The sequence below is a fragment of the Oncorhynchus kisutch genome, linkage group LG13 (genome assembly GCF_002021735.2).
Source record: "Oncorhynchus kisutch isolate 150728-3 linkage group LG13, Okis_V2, whole genome shotgun sequence".
NCBI lineage: Eukaryota > Metazoa > Chordata > Actinopteri > Salmoniformes > Salmonidae > Oncorhynchus > Oncorhynchus kisutch.
Window position 1 is genome coordinate 67,235,831 of NC_034186.2, and position 16,374 is coordinate 67,252,204.

Below are 16,374 nucleotides of genomic sequence, written 5' to 3' on the forward strand. Positions count from 1 at the left end.
ATATAGTACCGAGCTACATTGAAAACTGCAGTTCTTGAGGCGCGCTGAACCAAAAGAAAAATAAATGACAACACATAACAGCGAATAGGAGTACCTCTCAGCCAACTCAGAAAGATCTTGCATTACATTGTGAATCAGAGTAAGTGCTGGTGAATCTGTGTGGCTCCTCCCACTCCATTACTGACAAAACATCAGCAGTGAAACCAGACTGATTATACTGTAGTGCAGCATGGAACAAAGGTAATGCAATTCAATGGACCTGCTGCAACATTATCTCCTTCATATAATAATAACCATGGGGAGTAGAAAGTGGCTGTGGTGCAGTTAAACACAGACACACACAGGTGTCATTAAATCAAATATTGTAGTAAGAGATATACTCATTCAACCATCAAAATGGTGCAAGTCTATTTGGCTGAAATAATTCAAACCTATAGAGACCAATGGAGACTGCGTGTGGCTTACTTCAATTGCCAGTTGCATGTACTGTAGGTGTCACACCCTGATCTGTTGCACCTGTCTTTGTGATTGTCTCCACCCCCCTCCAGGTGTCCCCCATCTTCCCCATGATCCCCTGTGTGTTTATACCTGTGTTTTCTGTTTGTCTGTTGCCAGCTCTTCTTGTTTTAGTCAACAAGTGGTTTTGTTTCTCAGCTCCTGCTTTTCCCAGTCTCTCTTTTTCTCGCCCTCCTGGTTTTGACCATTGCCTGTCCTTACTCTGAGCCCACCTGCCTGACCACTCTGCCTGCCCCTGACCCTGCCTGCCGACCTGTACCTTTGCCCCACCTCTGGATTATTGACTTCTGCTTACCCTGACCCTCAGCCTGCCTGCCATCTGGTACCGTTGCACCACCTCTGGTTTACTGACCCTTGCCTGCCTTGACCTGTCTATTGCCTACCCCTTTTGGAATATTAAACCATTGTTAATTTGACGTTGTCTGCATCTGGGTCTTACCTTCACAGTTGAGAGTAGGTCAACATAGTATATTCAACCATCTAAGTATATATGGTAGAAATAATAGCTTTCACACAGACCAAAAGTTAAAGAAATTTCCCTACAATGAAAACTGTGTATAGCTAAACTTAAACTGCGATATCCTCCCTTACACTGCCAATGGCTTGTATTTACCCTGCAGCCCTGGCACCGTACAGTACCTACCCTACCAGAACCCCAGCTTTAAATGGTCAGCCCCTGACACTTAACACCTCATGAAGCAGTATAAAAGTACTCATTTAAACTGCCATCTCACCTCAATCTCAAACTTTCATCGAGCACTACTTCAAAAACTGCTGTTGGATACTTTTTTCCCTCGGGGCCAGCTCTTTTTTCCCTCGGGGCCAGCTCTTTCTTCCCTCGGGGCCAGCTCTTTTTTTCCCTCAGGTTTTCATTTTTCAATCAGCTGAGGGGTCAAATGTTCCCACTGGCGGCAGCCATTATAAATTGTGATTTTCTAAAAGAATGCTGACACAATTAAGAAATGGGAGGGGAGGGAATTAGATTACATGAATTAAAAGGAATAAAAAAAGAGAAGATAGGGAAGATGCGAAAGAGGAAGGTCCATTGTGATGGGGTGCAGGGTGCCAGCAGTGGCCCGGGCTGGCCTACTGATTCACATGATCTGTAGACTTAAGCGTTTCTGCCTGCGATACAAGGGGGTTGGCTGGGGCTGACTCCGACTAGACCCTGCTGGAGATCGCGCAGAGGGGAGTGAAGCCCCCAGGCAGCGAGCGGAGAACAGCTTCTTCCTGGTATATTGTTTCTGTAGGCGTCAGATAATGGATTATGTCCAGAAGGAGAGGGAGAGAGGATGGAAGATGCTGCCAGAGCAATGAGGTGACATGAGAGAGGTCAGCCTAGGTGAGAGTGTGTCTGGTTTTCTCTTAGCAGGCAATGAGCGTGTGTGCGGTGTGTGTGTTTGTGTGAGTGTGTGCCCGCCTGTGTGTGGGTGAATGTGTACCAACCAAGGGTTTTGAAAAGCTGAACTGTGTTAAACAAAGAACTTTGTCATCATAAAATTGTTATTACATTCTTCTTCATTTACGACCTCTGTTAAGCGAAAGAAAATGAAAACTTTAGGAATCTTTCATTCTTGAAAAAGCTGCTAATAATAAATAACTTAAATGTGAGCTCTGTGCTTCCTCTCTCTCTCTCTCTCTCTCTCTCTCTCTCTCTCTCTCTCTCTCTCTCTCTCTCTCCTCATCCTTTGTTTCTTCCTCTCTCCACTGCAGACTATTTTGTCATTGCTCCTGACCTTCAACAAACAAAGGATTCAAAATTCTCACAAGAAGAGTCAAATAAAGCTTCCTTAAGGGCCCTACTCCACCCTTTAGCCTACAGACAAACAATTATAGGGTGCTCTCAGCGGCTGTCAAACAGCTAGCATCTAAAATTACAAAGAACATCATGAAACAATGTATCTTGGCATACTGTGTAGACGACTGAACATATGAGAGAATGTTTCACTTCACAGTGAGATGTAAAGATCAAGTAAACACACACACGCATACACACACACACACACACACACACACACACACACACACACACACACACACACACACACACACACACACACACACACACACAGACACACACACACACAGACACACACACACACACACACACACACACACACACACAGACACACACACACACAGACACACACACACACACACACACACACAGAGACACACACACACACACACACACACACACACACACACACACACACACACACACACACACACACACAGACACACACACACACACACACACACAGAGACACACAGACACACACACGTGCATGTAAACACGCACACATACACACACACACACCCTCAGAAGCATGACAGAACATGGGATTAAGACAATTGAAGACCGCTTTCAGCAGGAATCGCAAATGTGAACAGCGTGAGCACTGTGTACTCCAACCAGCTTTATTCATTTGAGATGCTCTGCATCTGAGAGAGCCGGAGCTGCCAGCTTTTCAATGCACAATCAATTCAGTCCAGCACCGTGTGTCATCCAGTCTACATCAAAAAAGAGTTTGAAAAGTTTCTTTCCAAAAACTTAGACCCTCTTCTAAAACAACATTGCCATACTTTCCCCTCACTACCTGCTATTGATTGATGGGATATGAAAGCCTCGGTTAATTTTATTTTTTCTCTCTCTCATCTCTGCTGATGCTATTTAGGACGAATGAGCAAATCGCTAAGCCAGAAAACAAATCTTTACGGAATGATTCCTGCCCTCATGTTGTTTCAGTAATCACTCAAATGTATGAGCACTGCTACAGTATCTGCCTCTCCTTGTGGGCACAATAAAACAACATCTATTAGCCAGTCAAATCTCTTTGGATTCCCATTGTATAGAGCTAAGGTTGCAGACAGCAGTAGCTACCACCGAGCCCATTGCTGCTATCATTACACACATCTCTATTTGAGGTTCCTATTCATAGGCATTTAAGGAAAACAAAAGCTTCATGGCCCGTATTCAATAAGAGTCTCAGAACAGAAGTGCTTATTATATTGACAGGGGGGACCTGATCCTAGATCAGCACTCCTACTCTGAGATTCTGTGAATACGGGTTCATATTCCCTCTCACTTCAATCCCACTCCTAAAGGTAGAGCTAGTGGCCATCTGAGGTATTTGGGGCAATGCCGGGATCTTTCACAATTCATTTTTCAAACTTTGCCAGAATTCGCCTTCCTCGATCTTGTTGTACTCAGCATTCCATATCGGTGATGCAATTAAGTAATCTTTGAAATCAATTTGCTGTGAAACGTTGGGACTGGAGTGAGAAGCGAGAAAGGAGATTAATTGCCTGCTGGAAATGGAACATAAATATTGATTGAATTAATTACAGCAGCAGGGAAAGAGCAGAAGGGAGGTGGCTCCATCACTGATGAGACTAACTAAAGTGGTTATCCTTAAGAAGAAAATAAATACATTACCTCAAACTTCTCAGAACACTCAACATTTATCTGTCGTCAGCCTCTCACCCCTCCAGCGTCTCCATTACTCTGCTGTCTCCTGGAGTCAAGTAGACATCTAAATCCACCTACTCTGACTCTATGTCCTCATCTAGTCAAAGTCAGTCATTTACTGCAGCTTCACGAATGATGTTAAAAACTTCCGCATTGTAAATCTTTTTTATTATTATTAGACAGAGAGAAAACACCATTGGCCTTACGGGTCAGATGAGTTTAAACAAATTATTTCCAGCTTTATGGCACAGTTTAGCCTCTCTTTTCAGTTTTGTCCCAGTACCAACCCTATTGTGTTTTCAGAGTAAACTGATTAGATACTAAGGTGTTAGCCAGTGATGCAATTGATTACTAGCATGGTGGGTAATTTCTTATCAACATATTGGCTATGTGATTCGGTATCATCACTCTACACACATGACCTTCAGTTAATCTGATGAGCTCGGTTCATGGTTGAGGTGTGTGTGTAACGGAGGCCTCCACTCAGTGTTGAGACTTAAATGTTCTTTAATGAACATAATTACCACAGACCCAGAGCTCTTTGGCAGCACATTGCTTTAGTGACTGAATGAGCGTCCTTTCCTCTCTCTCCCCAAGTCTTTCTTATTCTAAATGCCATTTGCAAATGCTATGCAGGGCGACTTAAAAATCAATTTCCCACTTCACTTCCCTGTTCGAAGTCCATTCGTCTTGCCCGGTATTCCTATGTTTTGCATATCGATTTGCTGCTGTCTGCTCCCGTCCAGGTGGTATGTTCTGGGCGCTCCGGGGCTGAAGGGGACCTTCAGAGGGAAGCGGTCGGTAATGGAGTCATCTCCTCGTTATCCTCCATGTCCCTGGGATATAACCATAACAGGAGAGACCAGACCAGGCCAGACTGGACCAAACTGGAGCAGATTAGAACAAACCAGACCAGAAACAAACCAGACCAAACCAGACTGGACCAGATTTGGCCAGAACAGAAACAAACCAGACAAAACCAAACCAGACCAGACCAAACCAGACTAATCCAGCCCGAACCAGACTGGACAAGAACAGGCCAGAAGAGAAACAAACCAGACCAGACCAGACTGGAGTGAATTAGAACAGACCAGACCAGACCCAGCCATATCCCATAGATCTGGCACAGTCCAGACCAGAGGAAGAAAACTCTATCACTAAAATAGAACTCACTTGTGAACAGGAAATTATATGTTTCTCCTTATAATCCAAGACAGATCCAAGTTGCATTATATAGTTTGTGATGCTGGGAACACAGTTACAGACACACACACAAACACAGACAGACAGACAGACAGACAGAGACAGACAGACACACACACACACACACACACACACACACACAGTGACAGGTAGGTACATGGGATTTGGGATCGATATGTCGAGTGTGGAGCTAACAAGCCAAGTGGCTATATTTAGCCTGCAGACACCTGTCAGGTTCAGACAGGCAGAGGGGAGCACTCCCATCTGCAGAGAGCCAACGAACCTCACCTCTCCGCCATACAACCTGTTCTGCACTCAGAAACCCTGTCCACCGCTCAGGTGAGGGGAGAGTACCTCTACACATCTACAGAGTATGTGGGATAACTGTGATGGAGAAAGCATTTAGAGGGTATTTAGAGGATATTGAATAAGGGAGGATGCTGAGGCTGAGGAGAGAGAACAAGAGAGAGTTTGTGTCTATGTGTGTCTATGTTTCTACGTGTGTGTGTGTGTGTGTTTGTGTGTGTGTGTTTGTGTCTATGTGTGTCTATGTGTCTACCTGTGTGTGTGTGTGGTGTGGTGTGTGTGTTTGTGTCTATGTGTGTCTATGTGTCTACCTGTGTGTGTGTGTGTGTGTGTGTGTGTGTGTGTGTGTGTGTGTGGCTGGCAGCATGAGCTTTTCCTTCCACTCACATCTTCATTATAACGTAGTAATACTGACATTATGTTTATATAAATGTCACTTCTCCTCTATGTAATAAATACTAGTGAGTGTGTCTGCTGCTATTTGTGATCCTTGATTCATTACCATCATTAATGGCATTTTCTAGATAATGATCCTGAATGAATGGGCTTCAGATGCTTTGCTGTTAATGATTATTTCACAAAGTTAATTGAAATACAGAGCTGAAAAGAGATCAGTTTTGAAAAGAGACACATACAGACACACTGCACAAGCTACAAGTGTGTGTGTATGTGTGAGCTAGCATGCATGTGTTCATATATATATATATATATAGTACGGTTTCATGCAGCCAAGTTTATTTCCTAATTTGGTGTGATTCCAGCCTGAGCTGTGCCGTATCAAGCCTGGAGCTTGTGTTGTGGTCCGTGACCAACAGAGAGAGCTGCCTGCCTGCTGATGGAGGACGTGTGTGTCAACCAGGGTACTCCTTCATTTCTCTCCTACTAGGAGAGAAATCAGCTCTGTTGGGTATCTACAGTACATCCTGGCCACCCAACCAACCCACACCATACCATCACAACAGCCCTGAGGCCTTCACTTTCCCTTCAGTCAAGGGTTTAATGGTACTGCTAGGAGAGAATTTACATAGAAAAGTGTTTATGGTTTCACAGGATATAGCTTAGTGCAATGCTATTGGGAAAATAACCAAATATTTTACAAAGCTTGGTAAACAATCCTCCAAATACACTGTCCATGTTCTTCCAATGTCCACTGCTATAAGTTAGTGTTCGGAACGTCAATTAGAGCTTCACGAATTTCTCATGACTAATTTAGCTCTTATCAACAAATTCTAGGAAAGGATCATAGAACAGAAACAATTGTGAGTAATTGATTTGTGCTTAGCGTGATGGAACAGGCAGTATAAAGGACAGAGGCCTTACGCACTAGACGACAACATGGATGCAACACAAAGTGCATTTTGTTATTTTGTATCATATGAGGGGGACTATATTTCACAAGGTTGTTATTTTCATATAGGTATTTGTGAAGAAAGTTTAAATTATGTATGTTTGTCTTTGGGTGTGTGCGTGCATGCGCGTGCCTGTGTATACTCTTGTGCTGCCTGTGTGTACTGGGGCTCTAGGGGACAGTAGTGAGCAGAGAAGGGGGAGAGAGAGTGACTGGGCCTGGGGTGGCCGGGTTGCCAGGTGGCACGGTTGACCTAGCTCAGCTTCTCCATGGCCTTGAAGCAATATAAAGTATTTTCACCCAATCAGCATGGACATAATTGCATAAGACTGATATGGATTTCCTGTCACTCCTGCACGTTATGAAGAGAGCCAGGGATTTCTACACACTTGTGTATTTTTACAACATCACAACTGTGTGATAATCCATCAACAGACGTCCATATCAGTGATAGGACTCAGACATGAGACAAATGGATGTGTGAAAAGTTGAGTTATAGACAGAAACACAATAAGAATGAATATGGTAAACCATATTATCACACACATCCAAGGCTTTTCATCACATTGACTCAGACACACACACACACACACACACACACACACACACACACACACACACACACACACACACACACACACACACACACACACGCATACCGTGCAAGAATTTCATCAACGACACACACATGAAACCCAGACTCTGCATTCTACATATTTTCATAGAGTTGGTATATTACAGTCACGTCAGGAAACTGTATCTACAAAAGGATGTAAATAACAATATTTTATTCCCACCTGATTTACGATCATAATGTCATAATGAATTGCTGAATAATGAATTGCTGATGTAATGGATGTGGGCCCTGGCACAGGAACCTGATGACAGCAGCAATTACAGAAACACTTTGAAAAGATTCTGGAGGCGGAAAAAATATACTGTAGCCAGGATCAATAGTATAAAACCTCAGCTCACTCAGACAGCTCAGAGAGTTGGACAGGTTTCATCTCTCAATCCATATAGCAGAGCCCTATATGCAGGGAAACACAGCAAGAAGAAAACATGTGAGGGGGATTTGTATTGTATTGTATACATTCATTTATTGTGAATCCTGGAGAAATAAATAGTTCAGCTAGCCTTACACTCCTAGACAGAAGGGTTCCAGAAGGTTGTTTCATCTGTTCCCATAGGAGAACCCATTTTGGTTCCAGGTAGAAAGAACCATTTTGTGTTCCATGTAGAACCCTCTGTGTAAAGGGTTCTACATGGAACTCAAAAGGGTTCTAGCTGGAACCAAAGTGGTTCTACCTTGAACCAAAAAGAGTTCTTCAATGTTTTCTCCTATGGGGACAGCTGAAGAACCCTTTAAGATTCTAGATAGCACCTTGTTTTCTAAGAGTGTAACATAATGAAATATGTTCATGATCACAATCCTGAGATGACATTTCTCAAATGAAATACAATCCTGTCATGATACATGACCACTACTTGGATATTTCTACTTATAACAGCATGAAATCCACTCAACCCTGTCTGATAGCCAGGTCCTATGGAAGGGATCTGTTAGTGACTCATATCAGATTAGTCATTTGGGAGCAGCTGCGGAGCGTTTGATTGGTGCGTAGGGCTGGAAAGCCTGTGTGTCAGGTTGTGCCCTCTCCAACCTGCCTGTGTGTGTGGCCCTCTGTTGATCTGTGTCTAGTTGGTCAGGGAGGGAAACCACCTGGTACCTGGTGACTATTAGAGTGCCTCATGGGATCAGTTTGAGCCGAACAGTTTGAGCAAGACACATCTCGGACGGAGCTGACAAGCTATATAAAGTCAGAAAGAAAGGCTGCAGCCGAAACGCGTCGGATTTTTTAAACTTTGTTTCTATTGAACATGGCATACAAATAAAGGCATTTTAATTAATTATATGAAGTGCCTTGGTCCACTTTTCTCTTTGATGACCAATTCACCCCTTTTACCAAAGAGCACCTTCTTTCTACCAAAATGTACTATTGTGTACCTTAGTAGCGCTTCCCTTCCTCCTCTTTCTACAAGCTATATAAAGTGTTGGGGATTGTTGGGCCTTCACCAAAGTACTCTTTCTCTGACTGTCTCCAGTTATCTATCCAGTCTTTCTTTATGGTTCCTGCCTTGATTTCCTCAATCAGCCCCACCCTCCCTCCTCACCCTCTTCCCCTCTCTCTAGTTTGTTTTGGTGCTGCTCCCCAGGGCCTCTGTGTAATGTGGTTACCTCGTCACCTGTACCACATCTCTGAGGTGCGTTGTTTGTGTTGCTGTTCCAGAGATATTTGTCTTTGTTTGTGTTTCTCTATGAATCCCTGGACACAGACTGAACCATGTGTCACTGAGTAAGATGTAGCATTATCAGCAAGGGTGACTTCAGTGGCGGAATTGACCTTTCTCCCTTCTGTACATGTAGCAAGGCATTCACTCACATTCCCACATACTGCTGCTCACTTAAACCCATTACTGTTGCTGTAAAGGCCCTGGTATGACAGATAAGGACTAGGCTATATACGCCATCGGTCTCGGGAAGCTGATCAGCGTAAAGTGGCAACACTCTTTCTCTCTCTTGTTCTCTCTCGTTATTTCTCTCCCTCTCACCCCCCCTGTTCTGTGCTCAGTTTAGCCTCATTCCAATTTTCCAACTACAATTTTTTTCTCTTGTAACTTATTTTTTGTTTGGGTCTCACAAAGGCTCTCTGAGCATTAATCTTTGAGTAGTTTAGACCGCTGTATAGTGAATAATGCAGGGCACAGTCCGATGCTCCCCAGGCGACTTCACCTTGCCTGAATGGATGAGTGCTTAAGCTGAACACACACACACATTCACCTTCTACACACCTTCTCCACAGGGAGCGGGGGAGTAACAACTCACAAACAGGAGGCAACATAGGATGTGTGTCATCTCCTTAAGCACATTTCTGTGTGTGTGTGCGTGTGTGTGTGTGTGTGTGTGTGTGTGTGTGTGTGTGTGTGTGTGTGTGTGTGTGTGTGTGTGTGTGTGTGTGTGTGTGTGTGTGTGTGTGTGTGTGTGTGTGTGTGGGTGGGTGGGTGGGTGGGTGGGGGTGTGTGTGTGTGTGTGTGTGTGTGTGTGTGTGTGTGTGTGTGTGTGTGTGTGTGTGTGTGTGTTTTTGTTTGTGCTGGGGGGTTGCCTTATTTTAAATTCAAAGCATCTATTCAATATCCAATAGCTCTTAAATGCCTGTAAGAAAGTTAAAGGCCACCCAGCATCCTCACCATTTGACCCTCTTCTGACCCTATGAATAAATTCAGAACTGGACGTGCCTGCCCTGAACGAATCTAATACCCATTATAACAACTTCGAAGATGTCCATTATACATTAAAGCAAAGTAACATTTGAGTGCTCTGCCTTTTCCTGGTAGCCTCATTAGGAAGACAACATCAAACGCTGAGGCGTTGTGGATAAACACTCAGGGAAGCTAATCCTCCCAATCTATTCCGTCTTAGGCCTTCAGCAATAATCAAAGACCACAGGTAGGACAAGAACACATCTAGCACTGAAATTAGTAGAAGAGCTATGGAATGAAAGGAAGAAGATCGGAGTATAGAAGGGGAAACACACTTATTAACACAGGGGATCAAACATGCTCTCAGCTGGGAAGGCCCAGGAAGCTTGTCGAGCTAAGGCTCATGTCCACAGGCACACACACACAGGAAAACACAAACACACCCACAGCCACACACACCCACAGCCACAGCCACAGCCACACCCACAGCCACAGCCACACCCACAGCCACACACAGCATGAAATCCACACACACACACACACACACACACACACACACACACACACACACACACACACACACACACACACACACACACACACACACACACACACACACACACACACACACACACACACACACGTGTGTGTTTGTGTGTGTGTGTGTGTGTGTATATGTGTGTGTGTGTGTGTGTGTGTGTGTGTGTGTGTGTGTGTGTGTGTGTGTGTGTGTGTGTGTGTGTGTGTGTGAGCGTGTGAGCGTGTGAGCGTGTGAGCGTGTGAGCATGCGAGTTTGAGTGTACACCTGTCTGTGTGTGCAGCGTGTACCTGTGTGTGAGTTGGTGTTTCTGCTTAGTGTGTTATCTCTGAGTGAGAGAGCTTTAATATGACCAAGAGGAATTCCATTAGCTTCTCTACACGTGGAGCGTTTGCTCCAGATCTTGTTTCCATAGCCCTGACCTCTTGAGCTGGGGTCACACTGTCTGACACTTGTTTATAGTGTTGTGAATACCTCAGACTGCTGCCCACACCTGCCTCTCTCTCTCTCCCCAATTTCCTCTCTCTATCTGTCTCTCTACTTCTCATACTTCTCATACTGTCTTTGTCTGTCTCTCTCTTTGTCTATCTGTCTATGTCTACCTTGCTCTCTCTTCTCTATGTCTCTCTCTATCTGTCTCTCTATATCTGTCTCTTTATCTCTCTTTCCTTCTCTGTCTGCCTCTCTCTTTCTCTCTATTTCTACCCCTCTCTCTCTTTCTCTCCCTTTCTCTCCCTCCAGAGAGGAGGAGAGATGTCAGGAAGGAAAAATACCAAATAGAGCAAAGCAAGCATTCAGCTGACTGACAAGCTCAGCACATTGGAGAGAGTCAGGGAAATAGGGAGAGAGTCAGGGAAAGAGGGAGAGAGTCAGGGAAAGAGGGAGAGAGTCAGGGAAAGAGGGAGAGTGTCAGGGAAAGAGGGAGAGTCAGGGAAAGAGGGAGAGTGTCAGGGAAAGGGAGAGTGTCAGGGAAAGAGGGAGAGTCAGGGAAAGAGGGAGAGTGTCATGGAAAGAGGGAGAAAGTCAGGGAAAGAGGGAGAGTGTCAGGGAAAGAGGGAGAGTCAGGGAAAGAGGGAGAGTGTCAGGGAAAGAGGGAGCGAGAGAGGGAAAGAGGGAGCGAGAGAGGGAAAGAGGGAGCGAGAGAGGGAAAGACGGAGCGAGAGAGGGAAAAAGGGAGAGAGGGAGGAAGTCAACATTCAGACAGATGATTTGGACCCCCTCCAGTCTGCACTGCCCTCACTGTTTACACAGAGGAAGATTTGGGTTTTACATGTCACTGCTCATGCCTTTTTATGTGCAAAGTCACTGGCTCTGACTGAAATTCAACATCACTTGTTTGTGAGAGAGTCAAAGGTCCAGTATTTGATCTGTTGGTGAGAGTGCATGGGTGTGTATACACAGTACAGTCTACTGCACACACACACACACACACACACATTTTGTGAAGAGCAGAGTGGGACAATCCCATTATTCTCTCAGGGCTCCATAAACTGACGCATACTCACATCTCCTCCTCCCCTTTCTCCCTCTCTCTGCAGAAACCAGGCCAGGGGATGAGATGTCCACTATGTGCTTCCACATCTTTCAACACCACTACCACTCTGGACCTGGTCCAACCTACCCTAACCTGCCCTAACCTGCCCAACAACACCACAACTACCACTCTAGACCTGGTCCAACCAGCTCAACAACACCACAACTACCACTCTAGACCTGGTCCAACCTGCCCTAACCTGCCCAACAACACCACAACTACCACTCTAGACCTGGTCCAACCTGCCCTAACCTGCCCAACAACACCACAACTACCACTCTAGACCTGGTCCAACCTGCCCTAACCTGCCCAACAACACCACAACTACCACTCTAGACCTGGTCCAACCTGCCCTAACCTGCCCAACAACACCACAACTACCACTCGAGACCTGGTCCAACCTGCCCTAACCTGCCCAACAACACCACAACTACCACTCTGGACCTGGACCAACCTGCCCTAAACTGCTAAACAACACCACAACTACCAATCTGGACCTGGTCCAACCTGCCCTAACCTGCCATAACCAGCTCAACAACACCACAACTACCACTCTAGACCTGGTCCAACCTGCCCTAACCTGCCTTAACCAGCTCAACAACACCACAACTACCACTCTGGACTTGGTCCAACCTACCCTAACCTGCCCTAACCTGCCCAACAACACCACAACTACCACTCGAGACCTGGTCCAACCTGCCCTAACCTGCCCAACAACACCACAACTACCACTCGAGACCTGGTCCAACCTGCCCTAACCTGTCCAACAACACCACAACTACCACTCTAGACCTGGTCCAACCTGCCCTAACCTGCCCAACAACACCACAACTACCACTCTAGACCTGGTCCAACCTGCCCTAACCTGCCCAACAACACCACAACTACCACTCTAGACCTGGTCCAACCTGCCCTAACCTGCCCAACAACACCACAACTACCACTCGAGACCTGGTCCAACCTGCCCTAACCTGCCCAACAACACCACAACTACCACTCTGGACCTGGACCAACCTGCCCTAAACTGCTAAACAACACCACAACTACCAATCTGGACCTGGTCCAACCTGCCCTAACCTGCCCTAACCAGCTCAACAACACCACAACTACCACTCTAGACCTGGTCCAACCTGCCCTAACCTGCCCTAACCAGCTCAACAACACCACAACTACCACTCTGGACCTGGTCCAACCTGCTCTAACCTGCCCTAACGAGCTCAACAACACCACAACTACCACTCTGGACCTTGTCCAACCTGGCCCAACCTGCCCAACAACACCACATCTACCACTTTGGACCTGGTCCAACCTGCACTAACCTGCCCAACAATACTACAACTACCACTCTAGACCTGGTTCAACCTGCCCTAACCTGCCCAACAACACCACAACTAACACTCTGGACCTGGTTCTACCTGCCCTAACCCGCCCAACAACACCACAACTACCACTCTAGACCTGGTCCAACCTACCCAACAACACCACAACTACCACTCTGGACCTTGTCCAACCTGGCCCAACCTGCCCAACAACACCACATCTACCACTTTGGACCTGGTCCAACCTGCACTAACCTGCCCAACAATACTACAACTACCACTCTAGACCTGGTTCAACCTGCCCTAACCTGCCCAACAACACCACAACTAACACTCTGGACCTGGTTCTACCTGCCCTAACCCGCCCAACAACACCACAACTACCACTCTGGACCTGGTCCAACCTGCCCTAACCTGCCTAACAACACCACAACTACCACTCTGGACCTGCCCTAACCTGCTCTAACCTGCCCAACAACACCACAACTACCACTCTAGACCTGGTCCAACCTGCCCAACAACACCACAACTACCACTCTGGACCTGGTCCAACCTGCCCTAATCAGCTCAACAACACCACAACTAGCACTCTAGACCTGCCCTAACCTGCTCTAACCTGCCCAACAACACCACAACTACCACTCTGGACCTGATCCAACCTGCCCTAACCTGCCCAACAACACCACAACTACCACTCTGGACCTGGTCCAACCTGCCCAACAACACCACAACTACCACTCTGGACCATGTCCAACCTGCCCTAACCTGCCCAACAACACCACAACTACCACTCTGGACCTGGTCCAACCTGGTCCAACCTGCCCAACAACACCACAACTACCACTCTAGACCTTGTCCAACCTGCCATAACCTGCCCAACAACACCACAACTACCACTTTGGACCTGGTTCAACCTGCCCTAACCTGCTCAACAACACCACAACTACCACTCTGGACCTGGTACAACCTGCCCTAACCTGCCCAACAACACTACAACTACCACTCTAGACCTGGTCCAACCTGCCCTAACCTGCCCAACAACACAACAACTAACACTCTGGACCTGGTCCAACCAGCCCTAACCTGCCCAACAACACCACAACTATCACTCTGGACCTGGTCCAACCTGCCCTAACCTGCCCAACAACACCACGACTACCACTCTGGACCTGGTTCAACCTGCCCTAACCCGCCCAACAACACCACAACTACCACTCTGGACCTGGTCCAACCTGCCCAACAACACCACAACTACCACTCTGGACCTGGTCCAACCTGCCCTAACCCGCCCAACAACACCACAACTACCACTCTGGACCTGGTCCAACCTGCCCAACAACACCACAACTACCACTCTAGACCTGCCCTAACCTGCTCTAACCTGCCCAACAACACCACAACTACCACTCTGGACCTGATCCAACCTGCCCTAACCTGCCCAACAACACCACAACAACCACTCTAGACCTGGTCCAACCTCCTCTAGCCTGCCCAACAACATCACAACTACCACTCTGGACCTGGTCCAACCTGCCCTAACCTGCCCAACAACACCACAACTACCACTCTGGACCTGGTTCAACCTGCCCTATCCTGCTCAACAACACCACAACTACCACTCTGGACCTGGTCCAACCTGGTCCAACCTGCCCAACAACACCACAACTACCACTCTAGACCTTGTCCAACCTGCCCTAACCTGCTCAACAACACCACAACTACCACTCTGGACCTGGTCCAACCTGGTCCAACCTGCCCAACAACACCACAACTACCACTCTGGACCTGGTCCAACCTGCCATAACCTGCCCAACAACACCACAACTACCACTCTGGACCTGGTTCAACCTGCCCTATCCTGCTCAACAACACCACAACTACCACTCTGGACCTGGTCCAACCTGGTCCAACCTGCCCAACAACACCACAACTACCACTCTAGACCTTGTCCAACCTGCCCTAACCTGCTCAACAACACCACAACTACCACTCTGGACCTGGTCCAACCTGGTCCAACCTGCCCAACAACACCACAACTACCACTTTGGACCTGGTTCAACCTGCCCTAACCTGCTCAACAACACCACAACTACCACTCTGGACCTGGTACAACCTGCCCTAACCTGCCCAACAACACTACAACTACCACTCTAGACCTGGTCCAACCTGCCCTAACCTGCCCAACAACACCACAACTAACACTCTGGACCTGGTCCAACCTGCCCTAACCTGCCCAACAACACCACAGCTATCACTCTGGACCTGGTCCAACCTGCCCTAACCTGCCCAACAACACCACAACTACCACTCTGGACCTGGTTCAACCTGCCCTAACCTGCCCAACAACACCACAACTACCACTCTGGACCTGGTCCAACCTGCCCAACAACACCACAACTACCACACTGGACCTGGCCCAACCTGCCCTAACCTGCCCAACAACACCACAACTACCACTCTGGACCTGGTCCAACCTGCCCTAATCAGCTCAACAACACCACAACTACCACTCTAGACCTGCCCTAACCTGCTCTAACCTGCCCAACAACACCACAACTACCACTCTGGACCTGATCCAACCTGCCCTAACCTGCCCAACAACATCACAACTTCCACTCTGGACCTGGTCCAACCTGCCCTAACCTGCCCTAACCTGCTCAACATCACCACAACTACCACTCTGGACCTGGTCCAACCTGGTCCAACCTGCCCAACAACACCACAACTACCACTCTAGACCTTGTCCAACCTGCCATAACCTGCCCAACAACACCACAACTACCACTTTGGACCTGGTTCAACCTGCCCTAACCTGCTCAACAACACCACAACTACCACTCTGGACCTGGTACAATCTGCCCTAACCTGCCCAACAAC